The sequence below is a fragment of the Triticum aestivum genome, chromosome 4B (genome assembly GCF_018294505.1).
Source record: "Triticum aestivum cultivar Chinese Spring chromosome 4B, IWGSC CS RefSeq v2.1, whole genome shotgun sequence".
NCBI lineage: Eukaryota > Viridiplantae > Streptophyta > Magnoliopsida > Poales > Poaceae > Triticum > Triticum aestivum.
In genome coordinates this window covers 270990247-271008687 of record NC_057804.1, presented here as the reverse complement: position 1 = coordinate 271008687, position 18441 = coordinate 270990247, and positions in this window count along the sequence as shown.

Here is an 18441-nt window from a genome sequence, read left to right as displayed (position 1 = left end):
AACCCCACGGTCCACCCGATCGAAACCCTAGCCGCACCCCACATTCCCCCCCACGATCCCCCCGATCTCTTTCCCCTTCCCCCGCGTGGATCTGGATCGGGGGCGCTCGCCCCCGAAAATGGTTCCCCGACCCCATCGCCTCGTCGCCTCGCGGACGCTGCCTGGAGCTCGCGCCGCCGCCGTGGGACCCCGCTTGGAGCTCCCCCACCGGACTGCCTCCTCCCCGCCGGCCTGCATCCCCTCCGCCGCTCGTTACCGTCCTCCTCCTCAACCCCCGCTGCCCCGTCCCTACGAATCCCGGTGAGGCCACGGCCTCCGCGCCCCTCCTCTCCTTCCCCTGTCCCCACATCGCGCCCGACCTCCCCGCGCCGCTCCCTCCTCACCCCGCGCGTGGCCTCGTGCGCGCCCGTCCGTCGCCTCTCCGGCGCTACTGCGCCCGCACATGGCCGCACCCAGGCGCCCGTCTCCCGCGCGCCACGCTCGCCCACGACCTGCTGCTGCTACTACACAGCACCGCCGCGCGCGCGGTCGCACCTCGCGACCGTCACCGCGCCCATCTCCATCATCGCCCGCGCACACCGGCCTCCCCCTGCCTGCCCGTGCGTCGCGCCGGCGATGCCGCCTCTGCCCGTACATGCCTCACCTCGCTCGATGTCGCAACGCGCACGCATCCTCCGCAACTGCTGACCGCGCCCGACCACCCTCACCTCACCCCCGGCAGCCCCTGCTCGTCGCGCCTACGCGTCCCGCACGCTCGCGCGAGGCCGCACCTGCTCGCACCTCGCCCCCGCGTCGTCTGCCACCCCGCAAGCGCTCGCAGCTTCCCCGTCGCCGGCGACCTCGCCGCGCCCCAGGGGCCTTCTCCCTGCCGCGCCTGGATGTGGCCTCGGGCATGAACGCTCGCACCCGCGAGCCCCTGAGCCCGGTACCCGCACGCCCGCACCCGGTTTGGCCCTTGGGCCACTGCCCAGTGGCCCCCCATGCCCCTGTTAAAAAGAAAAAGAATAATAAAAAAAGAATTAAAAAATAATAATTAATTAATTAATTAACAAATTAATTAAGTTAATTAATCCTACTTAATTAATCTAATTAACCTGTTAGTCTAACTAAACAGTAATTAGTTTAGCCTAAACCCTAGTTACCTAAACAGAGTATGACAGGTGGGTCCCACGGGACCCACATGTCAGGTTGACCAAGTCAACCCTGCTGACTGCTGACGTCAGCATGACATCATGCTGACGTCATAGATCCATTTTTTCGAATTAATTAATTAATTAATTAAATTCCAGAAATTAATAAAACTTTAGTAAATCATATCTTTTAATCCGTAACTCGGATTAAAATAATTTCAACATGAAAGTTGCTCAGAATGACGAGACGATTCCGGATATGCAACCCGTTCGTCCGCCACACCCCCCTAACCTATCGAACTCGCAACTTTCCCCCTCCGGCTCCTCTGCCCGAAAACACGGAACCCCGGGAATACTTTCCCGGATGTTTTCCCCCCTTCACCGGTATCACCTACTACCGCGTTAGGGCACACCGAACACCGCGTATTGCCTTGTTATATTTTGTGATGCTTTGTTTGCTCTGTATTCATTATTTCTTCCCCCTCTTCTCTCCGGTAGACTACGAGACTGACGCTGCTGCTGACCAGTTCGACTACGGAGTTGACGACCCCTCTCTCTTTCCAGAGCAACCAGGCAAGCCCCCCCCCCTTGATCACCAGATATCGCCTATTCTACTCTATACTGCTTGCATTAGAGTAGTGTAGCATGTTACTGTTTGGTTACCCCTATTCTGTTGCATAGCCTGTCATTGTTGCTACAGTCATTGATACCTTACCCGCAATCCTAAATACTTAGTATAGGATGCTAGTTTATCATCATTGGCCCTACATTCTTGTCAGTCTGCCTTGCTATACTATTGGGGCGTGATCACTCGGGAGGTGATCACGGGTATATACCATACATACATACATACTATACAGACGGTGACTAAAGTCGGGTCAGCTCGATGAGTACCCGCAAGTGATTCTGATGAGGGGGCTGAAGGGACAGGTGGCTCCATCCCGGTAGAGGTGGGCCTGGGTTCCCGACGGCCCTCGACTGTTACTTTGTGGCGGAGCGACAGGGCAGGTTGAGACCGCCTAGGAGAGAGGTGGGCCTGGCCCTGTTCGGCATTCGCGGATATTTAACACGCTTAATGAGATCTTGGTATTTGATCTGAGTTGGCTACGAGCCTATACGCACTAACCATCTATGCGGGAGTAGTTATGGGTATCCCGACGTCGTGGTATCAGCCGAAGCACTTCGTGACGTCAGCGACTGAGCGGCGCGCGCCGGGTTGGACTGCGTTAACGCAACTTCCTTTGTAATGGAGGTTGCTAGGTCTGCTCACCGGCCGCGTACGCAACGTGCAGGTGTGCTCAGGGAGATGGGCCCAGACCCCTGCGCGCTTAGGTTTAGACCGGCATGCTGGCCTCTCCGTTGAGCCTAGGTGGGGCTGCGACGTGTTGATCTTCCGAGGCCGGGCATGACCCAGGAAAGTGTGTCCGACCAAATGGGATCGAGCGTGTTGGGTTATGTGGTGCACCCCAGCAGGGAAGTTAATCTATTCGAATAGCCGTGATCTTCGGTAACAGGACGACTTGGAGTTGTACCTTGACCTTATGACAACTAGAACCGGATACTTAATAAAACACACCCTTCCAAGTTCCACAGACAACCCGGTGATCGCTTTTCCGCAGGGCGACGAGGAGAGGATTGCCGGGTAGGATTATGCTATGCGATGCTACTGGAGATGCTACTTGGAGATGCTATTTGGAGGACTTCAATCTACTCTCTCCTACATGCTGCAAGACGGAGGCTGCCAGAAGCGTAGTCTTCGACAGGATTAGCTATCCCCCTCTTATTCTGGCATTCTGCAGTTCAGTCCACTGATATGGCCTCCTTACACATATACCCATGCATATGTAGTTTAGTTCCTTGCTTGCGAGTACTTTGGATGAGTACTCACGGTTGCTTTTCTCCCTCTTTTCCCCCTTTCCCTTCTACCTGGTTGTCGCAACCAGATGCTGGAGCCCTGGAGCCAGACACCACCGTCGACGATGATTCCTAGTACACCGGAGGTGCCTACTACTACGTGCAGCCCGCTGACGACGACCAGGAGTAGTTAGGAGGATCTCAGGCAGGAGGCCTGCGCCTCTTTCGATCTGTATCCCAGTTTGTGCTAGCCTTCTTAAGGCAAACTTGTTTAACTTATGTCTGTACTCAGTTATTGTTGCTTCCGCTGACTCGTCTATGATCGAGAACTTGTATTCGAGCCCTCGAGGCCCCTGGCTTGTATTATGATGCTTGTATGACTTATTTATGTTTTAGAGTTGTGTTGTGATATCTTCCCGTGAGTCCCTGATCTTGATCATACACGTTTGCGTGCATGATTAGTGTACGATTGAATCGGGGGCGTCACAGAGGGGGGGAAGGTGATGGAGATGTTGGTGAAGATGGCAGAGGTGTTGATGAAGATCACGGTGATGATGATGGCCCCCGACGGTGTTCCGGCGCCATCTGAAGCAAGGGGGAGAGGGACCCCCTTCTTCTTCTTCTTCGTTGACCTTCTCCGTAGATGGGAGAAGGGTTTCCCCTCTTGTCCTTGGCTCCCATGGCTTGGGAGGGGAGAGAGCCCCTCCGAGATTGGATCTATCTCTCCGTTTCTGCGTTCTTAGATCCTTCCCCTTCACCGTTTCTTTTATATCCGGAGATCCGTAACTCCGATTGGGGTGAATCTTTCGCCCAGATTTTTCTCATAAAATTAGCTTTCTTGCGGAAAAAGAAGAGCATTAACCCCTTACAGGTGGCCCACGAGAGTGCCAGGCATGCCCAGCGGGGTGGGCGTGCCCCCCTGTCTTGTGGCCACCTCGGACACTGTTTCGTGTTGATTCTTCCTCCGGAAAATCCCAAATATTCCAAAATAATTCTCCGTCCGTTTTTATCCCGTTTGGATTCTGTTTGATATTGGGTTTCTGCGAAACATAAAACACGCAACAAACAGGAACTGTCACTGGGCACTGGATCAATATGTTAGTCCCAAAAATAGTATAAAAAGTTGCCAAAAGTATATGAAAGTTGAAGAATATTGGCATGGAACAATCAAAAATTATAGATACGACGGAGACGTATCACGCCGCTTAGTGTCATATCATTGGTTCCTCGGCAAGGCTTGTCGGGCTAATTCACTAACTCCACGCTTGCGTGCTTGACACGTCACTGGACGGGTGTCATCTGTGGGTTCACTTGGTAGGAAGTAGCCGCCATGTGGCGAATGGCTGCCACTTAATCATCATGCATCTTGACACCGCACTGATCAACAACGTGGGTCATGGTGAAGTAGATAGAGAGGTGATTTGGCCTCCGTGAGCCTCGGCATGCCCTGCCGGGGTGCATGGGTCCTCTTCTTCTAGGGGTGGCCTCGCCCCTTGTCGGGATCGCCTATCCGGCAAGGGAGGCTTCTTACTTGATAACATCTGGCTCCTCTGAATTAGTCTTGGTCCCTTCTGATCTGCTAGTTGGTTCTTCGAGTCTCTTGGTCTCTTGTTCTGGTGCTTCAATGTTGATCATGTGCCTGTGCATAGTCAGGTCAATAGGCCCAGGGTCTGTTGCACTGACAGCTTTGCTGGGGCGTCCTTCCCAAAGTGCTCACCAAGGTGGCATAGTGGAACCCCGGCCTCGACCTCACCAACGCGCTTGAGAGCTTGCAGAGGAAGCGAACCTCAAGGCGCTTGAAGAGCTTGTAACGCCTATCATCAGCAAGGTTGACGGAGCCAAAACGTTGGAAGGCCAGCGCCAGGACTAGCTGCTTCACTTCTCCTTGCCACCGTGAACAAGATGATTTTATCTTAAGCTAGAACTACAACAACCACCGATGTACTATAACTTGATGTGTTTTGGATTGAATGCAAGCTATCTTCCTGTTTGATCCCTCTTTGTATGGCATACACCCTACGCTCATTTGGAAAGGCTTGCCGGTGCACGCTCCCTTGCCACGAGTACATTGAGGAAGGGATCCTTAGCAGCCTGTTGGGGGTGTTGCTGCTGGCAAGACACCTTGCCGCTCTTAGCGCAACCACTTGAACTGCTGAGCAAACTCGAAACAGAACAAGGGCGCTACCAATTGTGGCAGGGTTCCTTCGCGTGAAAGGTTTTCCATACAAGAATCAAAACCATTCGATGAAAATAACCTTACACTTGAAAAGAAAATCACTCAAGGTTTGGCATGACTTAGCTTGTCGTCACTATGTTCTTTTCCGCAAGATGCCACTTCGAACGGTGCCTGTTGGTGCCCATACTCTCTATCCCCCTGGCAAACCTGATGTAGGGCGGAACCCTAGGGGCCGATCTTTCATGTTTGGAGTGGATCCTACGGGAAGACACGAAGAACACGCAGAAGAACACGGGGAAAACACAATGGGAAACGAGAGAAACACTCAACCGACAAGGAATCGATCACACAAGGGCTAGATCACTAAAAGCACAAAGTATCACGAGATCCAAAATCAACAAAGGAAGATACAAGAGTAATTGTTCTTCTCCGTGAGGAGGTCTTGATTGTCTTCTCCGGGTGGAGGCCTTGAATCCGAATGGATCTTCTCCGAAGAGGCACAGTCCCTCACGTGGAGTAGATCCAGTACGGATGAGCAAAGCTCTATCTCTAAATGAGCTATCACAAGGCTAACCTTAAAACGTAGGTGGGGATGGAGTATATATAGTCTAGGGGCGAAGAGGGATACATGGGCCTCGGCCCTACACTGTGCGCAGACAGGGAAGGCCGGATGTCCGGGCGTAGGGCCGGATGTCCGGTGGCTCGCGAGGGGCTGGATGTCCGGGCTGGTGAAGATGGCCGTTCTGTCCTCTGGATGGGCAGCGCCGGATGTCCGCTCGGAGGTGCCGGATGTCCGCTGCTTCGGGAGGCGCCGGATGTTCGAGGTGCTAGCCGGATGTCCGGGCTGACGGGGCAACCTTCTGTGCTCCCTGGACGCTGGTGCCAGATGTCCGTGATTTTGGCTGGATTTCCGGTGAGGGGGGCCGGATGTCCGGGCTGGACGCCGGATGTCCGGTCCCTGCAGCTTCTTCTGCAGAGGCCGGGCCGTGTAGATCTCCAGGGGCCGGATGTCCGGGGTCCTAGCCGGATGTCCGATGCCTGGAGGCTGTTCTTCCCTTCTTCCGTTGGTTCTCTTCTTCCGTGGACTTGGGTTCTTGACCATCTTCATGTGCATCCTTGGGAGGGTCCTCTTGGTACCTAATCATGCACAACATTCCGGATTGAGGTAGTAGCCATGTCTCGAGAGGATCATGTGATATATCACTAAGGAGAGAAGTCACCTTGGTTTTGAAATCCTCATCACCATGGTATGGGGAGAGATCGGAGACATTGAAGATGTCGCTCACATTGTACTTGTCGCGTGGGAGATCTCTCTTCTAAGCGTTGTTGTTGTAGCGTGCTAGCACCTTGAATGGTCCATCGGCTCGACGGAAAAGCTTGGACTTGTGTTTGTTTGGGAAGCGGTCCTTGCAAATGTGTAGCCACACGAGGTCTCCAATGTTGAATATCATGGGGTGCTTGTTGATGTTGAGCTTGGTCGCGAGTCATTGTACTTGGCTCTCGATGGTGTGCCTTGTATCTTCATGCATCTTCTTGATGTAGCTTGCACGGGCACTTGCGTCGAGGTTGGTGCGCTCTTGTAGAGGAAGAGGTAGAATGTCCAGTGGGGACAAAGGGTTGAAGCCGTAGATGACCTCGAAAGGGGACTTGCCGGTAGTCGAATGTCTTGCACGGTTTTAGGCGTACTCGGCGATGGGTAGACACTCCTCCCACTCCTTGATGTTCTTCTTGATCAACACGCGAAGTAGAGTGGAGAGTGTTTGGGTCATCACCTCCATTTGGCCGCCTGTTTGAGGATGGTATGCGAATGAGAACAAGAGCTTGATTCCGAGCTTGGCGCATAGCGTCTTCCAAAAGTAACTCAAGAACTTGACGTCGCAGTTGGAGACGATTGTCTTTGGTACTCCATGGAGGTGCAAGATTTCCCTACAAAAGAGATTTGCAATGTGTGACGCATCATCTATCTTGTTGCAAGGAATGAAATGTGCCATCTTAGAAAATTGGTCCACAACAACAAACACAGAGTCCTTTCCATTATGAGTTCTAGGCAAACCAAGTACAAAATCCATGCTAATGTCTTTCCAAGGTTGATAAGGAATAGGAAGAGGCATGTACAGACCATGGGATTGAGCTTTAAACATAGCCTTGCGACATGTAGAGCATCGGTTGGTGAAGCGTGAGACGTCGCGGAACATCTTGGGCCAAAATTAGTTCCTGGAGAGAGTGGCGAATGTCTTGTCGCGTCCAAAATGTCCCAGGAGTCCGCCTCCATGAGCCTCTTGCAAAAGGAGCAAACAAAGAGAAGACTCGGGAATGCATAGTTTGTTAGCTCTCATAAGATAACCATCCTTGATGTAATATTTTTCCCAAGATGTATGCGTCAAACACTTAGCATAAGGAGTAGCAAAAGATGGATCATTAGCATACAAGTCTTTTATGTGCTCAAAGCCAATAAGATTCGACTTAAGTTTAGTGAAAAGCGTGCATATGCGCGAAAGTGCATCCGCAACTACATTTTCCTTACCCTTAATGTACTTGATCACATATGGGAAAGATTCAATAAATTCACTCCATTTGGTATGACGCTTGTTCAACTTAGTTTGACCTTTTAAGTACTTAAGCGTTTCATGATCGGTATGGATGACAAACTCATCAGGTCTAAGATAATGTTCCCAAACATGTAGCACATGCACTAAAGCATACAATTCTTTGTCATATATGGGATAGTTAAGTTGAGCACCGGATAGTTTTTCACTAAAATATGCAATGGCTCATTTTTCTTGCATCAAGACTCCGCCAGTTCCGGTACCACTTGCATCATGATGAACCTCAAAAGTTTTGTCAAAATTGGGCAAAGCAAGAATCGGTGCATGAGTAAGCAAAGACTTGAGCTCATCAAAAGCGGTGGATTGCCAAGATCCCCAAACAAAAGGAGCATTCTTCTTACTCAAGGCATGCAAAGGAGCGACAATAGTGCTAAAGTCTTTCACGAAGTGATGATAAAAACCTGTGAGGCCAAGAAAACTACGCACTTGTTGCAAATTGGTGGGTTGGGGCCAAGTTTTAATTGCTTCAATTTTAGATTCATCAACATGGACACCCTTGGAAGAAACGACAAAACCCAAGAAAACTAGTTTGTCAAAACCAAACATGCACTTTTTCATGTTGGCATAAAGACGTTCCTTGCAAAGCGTTTGCAAAACAGCCCTAACATGATTAATATGCTCTTTCATGGATTTGCTAAACACAATAATATCATCAAAGTAAACCACAACAAAGAGTCCAATATAAGGTCGAAGCACATAATGCATAAGACGCATGAAAGTATCGGGAGCTTCCGATAAACCCATAGGCATAACTAACCACTCATATAAGACAAATTTGGTGTTGAAAGCAGTTTTCCATTCATCACCCTCTTGTATGCGGATTTGATAATATCCACTTTTAAGATCAATTTTTGAGAAAAAGGCGGCACCGCTAAGTTCATCAAGCATATCATCTAAGCGAGAAATGGGATGGCTATAGCGAACGGTAATAGCATTTATATGTCTAGAATCGGAACACATGCGGAAACTTCCATCTTTCTTAGGCACAAGTATAACGGGAACGGCACAAGGACTTAAGCTTTCACGTACATGACCATAGTCGATTAGTTGTTGGACTTGCCATTGGATCTCCTTAGTTTCTTCGGGGTTGGCACGGTATGGAGCTTTGTTTGGAAGTGGCGCTCCGGGGATGAGGTCAATCGATGCTCAATGCCTCGTAGAGGAGGTAGACCTGGAGGTAGCTCATTAGGGAAAACATCTTGGAATTCCTGCAAAAGAGATTGAAACACTAAAGGTAGCTCATGAGCGGTGTTAGCTTTTTGTTCCCCATCCTTGCACACGAGGACAAAGTGCATCACACGTGATGGGTTCTCACACACTTCTCTCATCTCACTTTTTGTGGCAAATAGAACTAGGTTTTTCTCTCTAGGCGAAGAGGCGCTCAAGTTTGGCTTGTGGCTCTCACTCACTTCTTGGTGGATCACTTTCTCACTCTTCTCTCCATGATGGGTGGCTTGCTTATCGGCTATCACTTGACTAGGAGATATAGGTCGTAGCACATATTCCTTCCCTTTCATCTTGAAGCTATAGTGATTGGTACGCCCGTTGTGGATGACACCACGGTGGAATTGCCATGGTCGACCAAGAAGGAGGTGGCAAACGAACATTGGGACAACATCACACTCCAAAGTGTCTTCATATGCACCAATTTTGAAGGAGACTTGGACCATATGCTCAAATCGTATAGTGCCGGAGTCACTTAGCCATTGAACCTTGTAGGGGTGCGGGTGCTTCATCTTGACCAATTGAAGCTTGGAGCATAGTTCCTCACTTGCCAAGCTGTGACAACTACCTCCATCGATGATGACCTTGACGGACCTTCCATTGATGCCGGCCTTTGTGTGGAAGATGTGGCATCATTGGTATTCTTCTTGTTCATGTTGAAGAGTCAAGACCTTGGAGACAACGAGAGCGGGGCTCAAATCCTCATCACAAAAGACTTGATCATCTTCATCCTCATTCACTCGTTGGTGCATGTCCACTTGCTCAAGGGCTTCCATCTCCTCGTCACTCATGGAGTCATAGGTGCCATCGTCGTTGAGGATCATGGTGCGCTTGTTTGTGCATTCATAAGACTTGTGGCCTCGGTCGCAGCAAGTGAAACACTTGAAGGAGCTTGCCTTGATGGTCTCATCGGTCGGAGTAGATGATGAAGCATGCGGCTTGAAGTTGCTTGTAGTAGGAGGAGGACGACTCGAGCTAGTCGAAGTTTTCTTGTAACTTGACTTGTCGTCGTTGCTTCGAGAAGGCTTGGTTGATGTAGATGTTGGAGGAGTTGTTGAAGCTTCGATATTGGAGAAGCCGTAGGTCTTGGACGAGTACTTGGCGTACTTGAAGTCATCTTGCACTTGGTGTTCCGCCTTTGTAGCTTGATGCACGAGCTCAATGAGGTTGGAGTAGGGTTGGAAGTCGGCCATCTTCTTGATGGGATGATTGAGTCCATTCAAGAAACGTTCCATAGTTTGCTCATCATCTTCCGTGACATTGGCTCGAATCATAGCTATCTCCATTTCCTTGTAGTATTCTTCAACACTCTTTGTTCCTTGCTCGAGGAGTTGGAGTTTGTTGCAGAGATCACGGTTGTAGTCGGTGGGCACAAAACGTGCTCGCATGACATCCTTCATTTGAGACCAAGTGGTGATAGGAGGTTCACCTCTTGCTTGTCGGTGCTCAAGGACTTGTTCCCACCATATGAGCACATAGTCTTCGAACTCAAGTGATGCCATAGCGATCTTCTTCTATTCCTCATAGTTGTGCAAACGAAAGATTTTGTCTACCTTCAATGCCCATGAGAGGTACTCTTCTAGATCATTGATTCCATTGAACTTGGGCATGGTGAATTTAAGCTTGCCATAGCATTGCTCTTCATTTTGTAGTTGGTGATGGTGATGATGACGCCCTTGACGATTTGGGTAATTGAAAGTGCAACTCTCCCTAGGTGATTTTGGTAATTCATAACAACATATAGCTGATTGAGCTAATGCTATTCCAAGACAAATATTTCAGGAAAGCTCAATGAATGGAATGGCATGAATGATGAAAGTGGATCCCTCAAAATATTAAGGACAAAGGATTGGCTCAAGCTCAAAAGCTCAATACTCTACATTCTACATTTTAGTGATCCAAGATCACATTGAGTCTATAGGAAAAGCCAATACTATCAAGGAGGGATGATGTGTTGCTTAATGAGCCTCTTGCTTCAAGTGCTTAGTGATATGCTCCAAAAACCCTCAACTACTTTCTCACATCTACATATGACCTAAACTCAAAGTCAAAATCGGACCTACCAATTATTTCTATCCGGCGCCACTGAGTTCAAATGTCATAGCCACTGCCACAAACCCTAGGCAAATCGGTCTTACCAATAGGGATCTCGGTCTCACCAAGATGGGATTGTAATCTCTCTGTTTCCCTACGTAAAGTTTCGGTCTAACTGAAGTGAGTGATCGGTCCCACCGAGATTGCAATGTAAACTCTCTGTTTCCCTTTCGTAACATTTCGGTCTCACCGAAAAGAGCGAATCGGTCCCACCGAGTTTACCTGACCAACTCTCTGGTTAGCTAATTACCAAAATCGGTCTCACCGAGTTTGTGTAATCGGTCTCACCGAGATTACGTTATGCCCTAACCCTAACCATATCGGTCTCACCGAGTTGCATGTCGGTCCCACCGAAAACCCTAACGGTCACTAGGTTTACTGAATCGGTTCGATCGAGTTTCTCGATTCGGTCCCACCAAGATTGGTAAATTCTGTGTAATGGTTAGATTTTGTGTGGAGGCTATATATACCCCTCCACCTCCTCTTCATTCATGGAGAGAGCCATCAGAACAAACCTACACTTCCAACTTACCAGTTCTGAGAGAGAACCACCTACTCATGTGTTCAGGCCAAGATATTCCATTCCTACCATATGAATCTTGATCTCTAGCCTTTCCCAAGTTGCTTTCCACTCAAATCTTCTTTCCACCAGATCTAAATCCTATGAGAGAGAGTTGAGTGTTTGGGAGACTATCATTTGAAGCACAAGAGCAAGGAGTTCATCATCAATGCACCATTTGTTACTTCTTGGAGAGTGGTGTCTCCTAGATTGGCTAGGTGTCACTTGGGAGCCTCCGACAAGATTGTGGAGTTGAACCAAGGAGTTTGTAAGGGCAAGGAGATTGCCTACTTTGTGAAGATCTACCGCTAGTGAGGCAAGTCCTTCGTGGGCGACGGCCATGGTGGGATAGACAAGGTTGCTTCTTCGTGGACCCTTCGTGGGTGGAGCCGTCCGTGGACTCGCGCAACCATTATCCTTCGTGGGTTGAAGTCTCCATCAACGTGGATGTATGATAGCACCACCTATCGGAACCATGACAAAAAACATCCGTGTCTCCAATTGCGTTTGAATCCTCCAAACCCTTCCCTTTACATTCTTGCAAGTTGCATGCTTTAATTTCCGCTGCTCATACACTCTTTGCATGCTTGCTTGAATTGTGTGAAGATTGCTTGACTTGTCCAAACATAGCTAAAATCTACCAAACTCTAAAATTGGGAAAAGGTTAATGTTTTAATTGGTCCAGTAGTCTAATCACCCCCCCCCCTCTAGACTTACTTCAAGGTCCTACAAGTGGTATCAGAGCTTTGGTCTCCATTTGCTTTGATTTCCATAGCTTTTGGTGGTCATAGCCTTGGTTTCACAACCTAGGAGAGTATGGCGTCTAGCGAGGGAAATTATCACCGTAGAGGTCCTTACTTTGATGGCACTAATTTTGCTAGTTGGAAGCATAAGATGAAAATGCATATTCTTGGACATAACCCCGTCGTTTGGGCTATTGTGTGTATTGGCTTGCAAGGTGAATTCTTTGATGGGACAGAACCGAACCGTGAAGCTAGCGCGGATGAATTGAAGATGCTGCAATACAACGCTCAGGCTTGTGATATCCTCTTCAATGGCTTGTGCCCCGAAGAATTCAACAAAATCAGCCGTCTTGGGAATGCAAAGGAAATTTGGGATACTTTGATTGATATGCATGAAGGTACCAACTCCGTCAAGGAATCCAAGTCGGATGTGCTCCAAAGTCAGCTTGACAAGTTCAAAATGAAGTATGGTGAAGTTGTCGCTGAAATGTCCTCTAGGCTTGCTCTTATCACAAACGAGATTGCCGGCTTAGGAAGTGAAGAGATGACCGACAGATTCATCATCAAGAAGATCCTAAGAGCATTGGATGGGAAGTATGATACCGTGTGCACATTGATCCAAATGATGCCAAATTACAAAGATCTCAAGCCAACAGAAGTCACTGGAAGAATTTTTGCTCATGAGATGTCACTCAAGCATAAGGAGGAACTTCACAACAAGTCAAGTGGTGCTTACAAAGCCTCATGTGAAGCCCCCACATCATCAAGTGAGAAACAAACCTTCAATGAAGAATTGAGCTTAATGGTGAAGAACTTCAACAAATTCTACAAGAGAAGAAGCAAAGAAAGAAGCTCTAAGTCAAGGTCCTACCATGACAAAAGATCTTCTAGTCAGAGTGCAATTGCTACAATTGTGGGAGACCCGGACACTATTCCAATGAGTGTACGGCACCCTACAAAAGAAGAGAAGATTCTCCAAAAAGAAGAAGTAGAAGAGAAGAATCACCACCAAGAGAGAGAAGGAGTAGAGATGATCGTTATGAACGAAGACCCTCACGGAGAAGCAAGGATTCGGAAAGGAAGGACAAGTCATCAAAGAGCTACACAAAACAAAGACATCAAGCTCATGTTGGTGAATGGGTATCCGGCTCCGACTCCGACAATCACTCCGAGAGAAGCTATCACTCTGACTCCGAATATACTCAAGATGAAGGTGTTGCCGGTCTAGCACTTGTGTCAACCAACTCCTACAACATATTTGATTCACCAAATGAAGGAATTGGAAGATGCTTCATGGCCAAAGGTCCTAAGGTAACACACCCCGAGTATGTTGATTTTAATAGTGATGAAGATGACTTGTTAGGTGATGATGATTTACTTATTGACAACTCTAGTGATGAATACTATGATGAAACGTCAATTAATCATGCTAATCAAGATAAAACGAATGACAATGATAAGGAGAATATTGAGCTTCTAACTAAAGAACTAAACACTCTTAAGTTAGCTCATGAAACTATCTTTGAAGATCATCGAGAACTTTTAAGGGCTCATGAGAAGTTACGCTTTGAAAAGCTCAATCTTGAGCAAGAGCATGAGTTCTTAAAGGCAATCAATGATGATCTCCATAAGAAAAGTTCTTCTTACATTGCCAAGCGTTTACTCTTATCTACTTACATGCCTCAAGTCAAGTCTAGTAACAAGAACAAGAAAGATTCTTCCTCTAGTAGTAACAATAATAATGCCAAATCCAATATTGTTGCTTCTAGTAGTTCTCTTGATTCCACTAATGATTCTCTTAGCCAAGTTACACTTGAGCAAGAAAATAGCTTATTGAAGGGAATTATAGAGAAGGGTGTATACAAGAGCCTTGCCGGAAGTAAGCAATTCGAGGAAATTGTACGCAAGCAAGGAAGGCACCGGAAGAATCAAGGTGTTGGTTTTGAACGGAAGTTCAATGCCAATGGAGTTGAGTGGGAAGAATATCAATACCCCAAGACGAAGTTTGTTCCTCAACAAGAGAAGTATGATCCTACTTCCTTCAAGGGAACACAAGCACAATATGATCTTCCACCAAAAGACCACCAGAACAAAGGCAAGGACAAGCTTTAAGAGGAGATTGATGCATTTGAAGAAGCACCTAAGACCTTGGTCAAGTGGGTTCCCAAGACTACGTCAAGTTCTACTTCATCAAGTACAACTACAACTCCAAGGATTCCCATCAAGATGATGTGGATCCCGAAGAAGAAAAACTAGAGAGTTCTTGAGGGTGACTCTGCCAACATTCTTCACTCATATCATTATGGCAAGGACAAGTGCAATCAACTTCCATATCTTGCACTAGTTCAAGGAGTCACAAACCCTCATGTTCGTAAGGCAAGGGACAAGGTAACCTAATGTTTTCATGGACATCATCTTGTGTGTGCATCACTCTATGTCTATGGATATTCTTGTTTGTTCCTTGTGGGACTAACCCATGTAGGTATTGAAAGTGCAACTCACTCCAAAGGATTGCTCCAAATGATATACATCAACATTGAGCATCCACATCTTCAACACCTACATGAAGTCATCATCGACAAAACCCAAGGTTAGTTCATCCCTCTAAGGGGGGATCTCACATCTAGGGGGAGCTTAAGTCTAAGAATTGACTCAAAGCAACTCTAATGATGTGAACACATCAATGCATTATGTAAAAGTGGTAACCCCACTTGAGCTTAAACGATGAGTATGACCTATGATCAAATGTTCTCATTTGACTCCTAAGTCAATATACTCATATATAGATGACCTAGTCATCGCCAATTGTTTGATAGATGCTAGAATTGGTTGTGAATGCTTTGCCACATATTTCATTTGCCATTTTATTGTGTGAGCATGTTGGTTGCATATTTTACTCATTCGAGTACATCCACTTGTTGTTTTGACTGATTGGATCCTTTTTCTTTTGCCAAGTGGATGGACAACAATGCATAAGAACCTTCTCTAGCTATCTGTGCTTTTCTCGTCTCAAACTCTATTCATGCTACATCACAAAATTTGATCAAGTCAGATTCGAACCACTCGGTGTGAGGAGCACTCGGAGTCCCCGATTCGTCATAGACTTAAAATTCCAAAACTTCTTTGTGCTTTTCGGTCTGACCGATTCTTCCATTTCGGTCATACTGAGATCACTAAGTCGATCTAGGTTTTCAATCTCGGTGCAACCGATTTGAACTTTTCGGTCACACCGAGTTGCTGTAACTATCAACAGTTATGCATCTCGGTGCCACCGAGTCGTTCCACTCGGTCACACCGACAGGTCGGGCTATATATTCACATGGGCAAAAATTTGGAAAACTTTCTCCAAACCTCTTCGCCCGCGCATAGCTCGCTCTACCTTCTAGGTTTCCGGATCGTCGACTTCGTCGCCAGCCACCTCCTGTCGCTGGTCTCCGCCGCCGTCTATGGATTTCATCTCCGCCGTTGCCGCCGTAGCGAGTTCATTGCCGAACTAGGGTATGAACTCGATCACAGTGCTATCCTCGTCTGATTCTCGGCACATTGTGTTCATCATGATTCTTGCCACGATTGAAATACCTCTATCCAGTCAAAACAATCCTTAGAATATATGCAATTTGAAAATTTAGGGTTAGGTTTCCGCCGAAACCATCTCGGACCCACCGAGTTGAAAAACTCGGTCCCACCCATTCGGCTAACGCCATTGCACTAGTAACTCCCGGTCTGACCGAGAATTGCTAATCGGTGTGACCGATTTTAGAACTTTGTGAAACCCTAGCAGTCTCGGTGCCACTGAACTATGACTCGGTCTGACCGAGTTCACTAGTTTAGGTTCCAAAACTGCTTCGGTATCACCGAGTTTGAAAATCGGTTGATCTGAAATGCTTTCTATGGAAAACTAAAACTAAGTTTTTAAATCATTCTTTTGCAAAAATCTCTGCATTTTGTGATGCTCATCCATTCTATCTCATCTATAACTATTCACAGGGTCAGCAGTCAGTGTTTGCAGCATGCCAGACCAAAGTGACAGCCAGAACAGGGAAGAAGAGCAGATTCACATGAGTGAGGGCACTAGTCCCTCTAGTTCCTTAGATGATGGCAGTAGAAGCACCCCAAGCAATTTGCCCAAAGCTGCCACCCGGACAAGGAAGAAAAGAACCTCAGAATCTGAGGATGAGGATTATGTGGCAGCTGAAGATGAGACCACTTCTAAAAGGAAGGTGGTCAAGAAAGAATATGGGTCAGCTGCAGCCACTAAGCCAGTTGTGCAGAAAAAGGCACCTACAAGAAGGATTCCCACTTCCAAACCCAGGAAGGTTGCCACTGGAGAAACCATGAAGTTTACTATTGAGTCAGAAGATGAGGCTACTGGTCAAGACAAAAAGAAGAAGAGACTCAGAACCACCAATGCCAAAGTTCTTGGCAATCCCTCTATGAGGAGAGACTCTGAGGAAGAGGAAGAAGAGGTTGCTGCACCAGCACCCAAGGCACAAAAGCTGATGTGTGATGCTATAAAGTCAGGGGCTGCAACATCAAAGCCCAAAGAAGCACCCAAAGCTTCCTCCAAGCCCAAGAATGTACCAAAGAGGAATACCAGGAGTATACCAGCTGCTGAGAAGAACAAGGCCCCAGTGCATGAAACTGTTGTTGAGGAAGAAGATGAAGAGCATGTGTTGAGAAAGCTAAAGCCAAAGATTCCAAACCACAATGATGCTCATCCTGTGGCTGAGAACATGAAGCTGAGAAAGGATGCAGGATTCAGACAGTGGAGGTTGTATGATCCCTATGCTATCAGGAGAAGGACTGCTGTTGACTACAGGTTCCACACCAAGGAATAGCAGGATTTCTATGAGACAGTGTTGTTGGACAAGAAGCCTATAGTTTGTGACATGAGGTGGGTCGACTAGACCTACATGAAGGAGAATGAGGAACACTATCCAGGAGTGCAAGACAATTTCATTGCTTGTGGAGTTGCATACTTTGTTGGGCAGAAGCTCACAAAGTGGAATGATGATCTCATTATGCAATTCTACTCCACAGCACATTTCTATCCAGATGGCAGGATAGTGTGGATGTCTAAAGGTACAAGGTACCAATCAACTATTGAGGAATGGGCCAATCTGATAAATGCCCCAAAGGAGAGTGAAGATGACTTGGACGTTTATGCCAAGAAGAAGATGGATCACAATTCCATGGCTCATATGTACAAGGAGATCCCAGATGCTGTAGTTGAGACACATAAATTTGGATTTGTACATTATCTTCTATCAGGACTCCCAACGATCAACTGGATCCTAAGGCATACTCTATTGCCCAAGTCAGGTGACCACAACATGATAAGAGGCCATGCTATAAACTTGCTACACTTGTTTTATGTGCCACAGAAATTCAAGGTCATGAGCCTCATTGTTGAGACTATCAAGAGGACAGCAGCAGACCAGAAGAGAAGTTGTGGGTATGCCCCACAGATTCAGGATCTTATTAACTCCAAGATGGGCACAGGCACATACTTGCTGGACAAGGAAAATTTTGCTATCTATCCAGAATTTGAGGACAACCAAGTTGTGATGAATGAGGATGAACCATCTTCTGTGCATGCTCAAGCAAAGAAGGAGAAGGCAAGGACAGAGAAGGCTACCAAGATGACAACAATGGAAGAGGCATCTTAGTACTTTCTGAAAAGCAAACAGGATCAACTATGCTACTTGATTGCATCCACTCTAAGGATAGAAAAGGGGTTGGCCACCTTGACTCAAAACCAGGAGAGCCTGGAGAGGATAATGGAGCAGAAGTTCTACAATTTAGATGTGAAGGTGACTCAGATCCAGTCTGTTGTTGAGCAGCTTCAGGATGACATGGAGGAGAGGAAGGGAAAGATAACCACAGATGCATTTTCCAAACTTCCTAGAGCTCAGAGATCAGCTGCAGTGCCAGTGACAGACACCAGAGCCACTTCATCTGCACCAGCTACAGCTCCTACAGCTCCAGTGCAACCATCTTCAGCACCCACACCTCCAGCTCCATCTACATCAACTGATGCTTTCGTCCTTGCCAT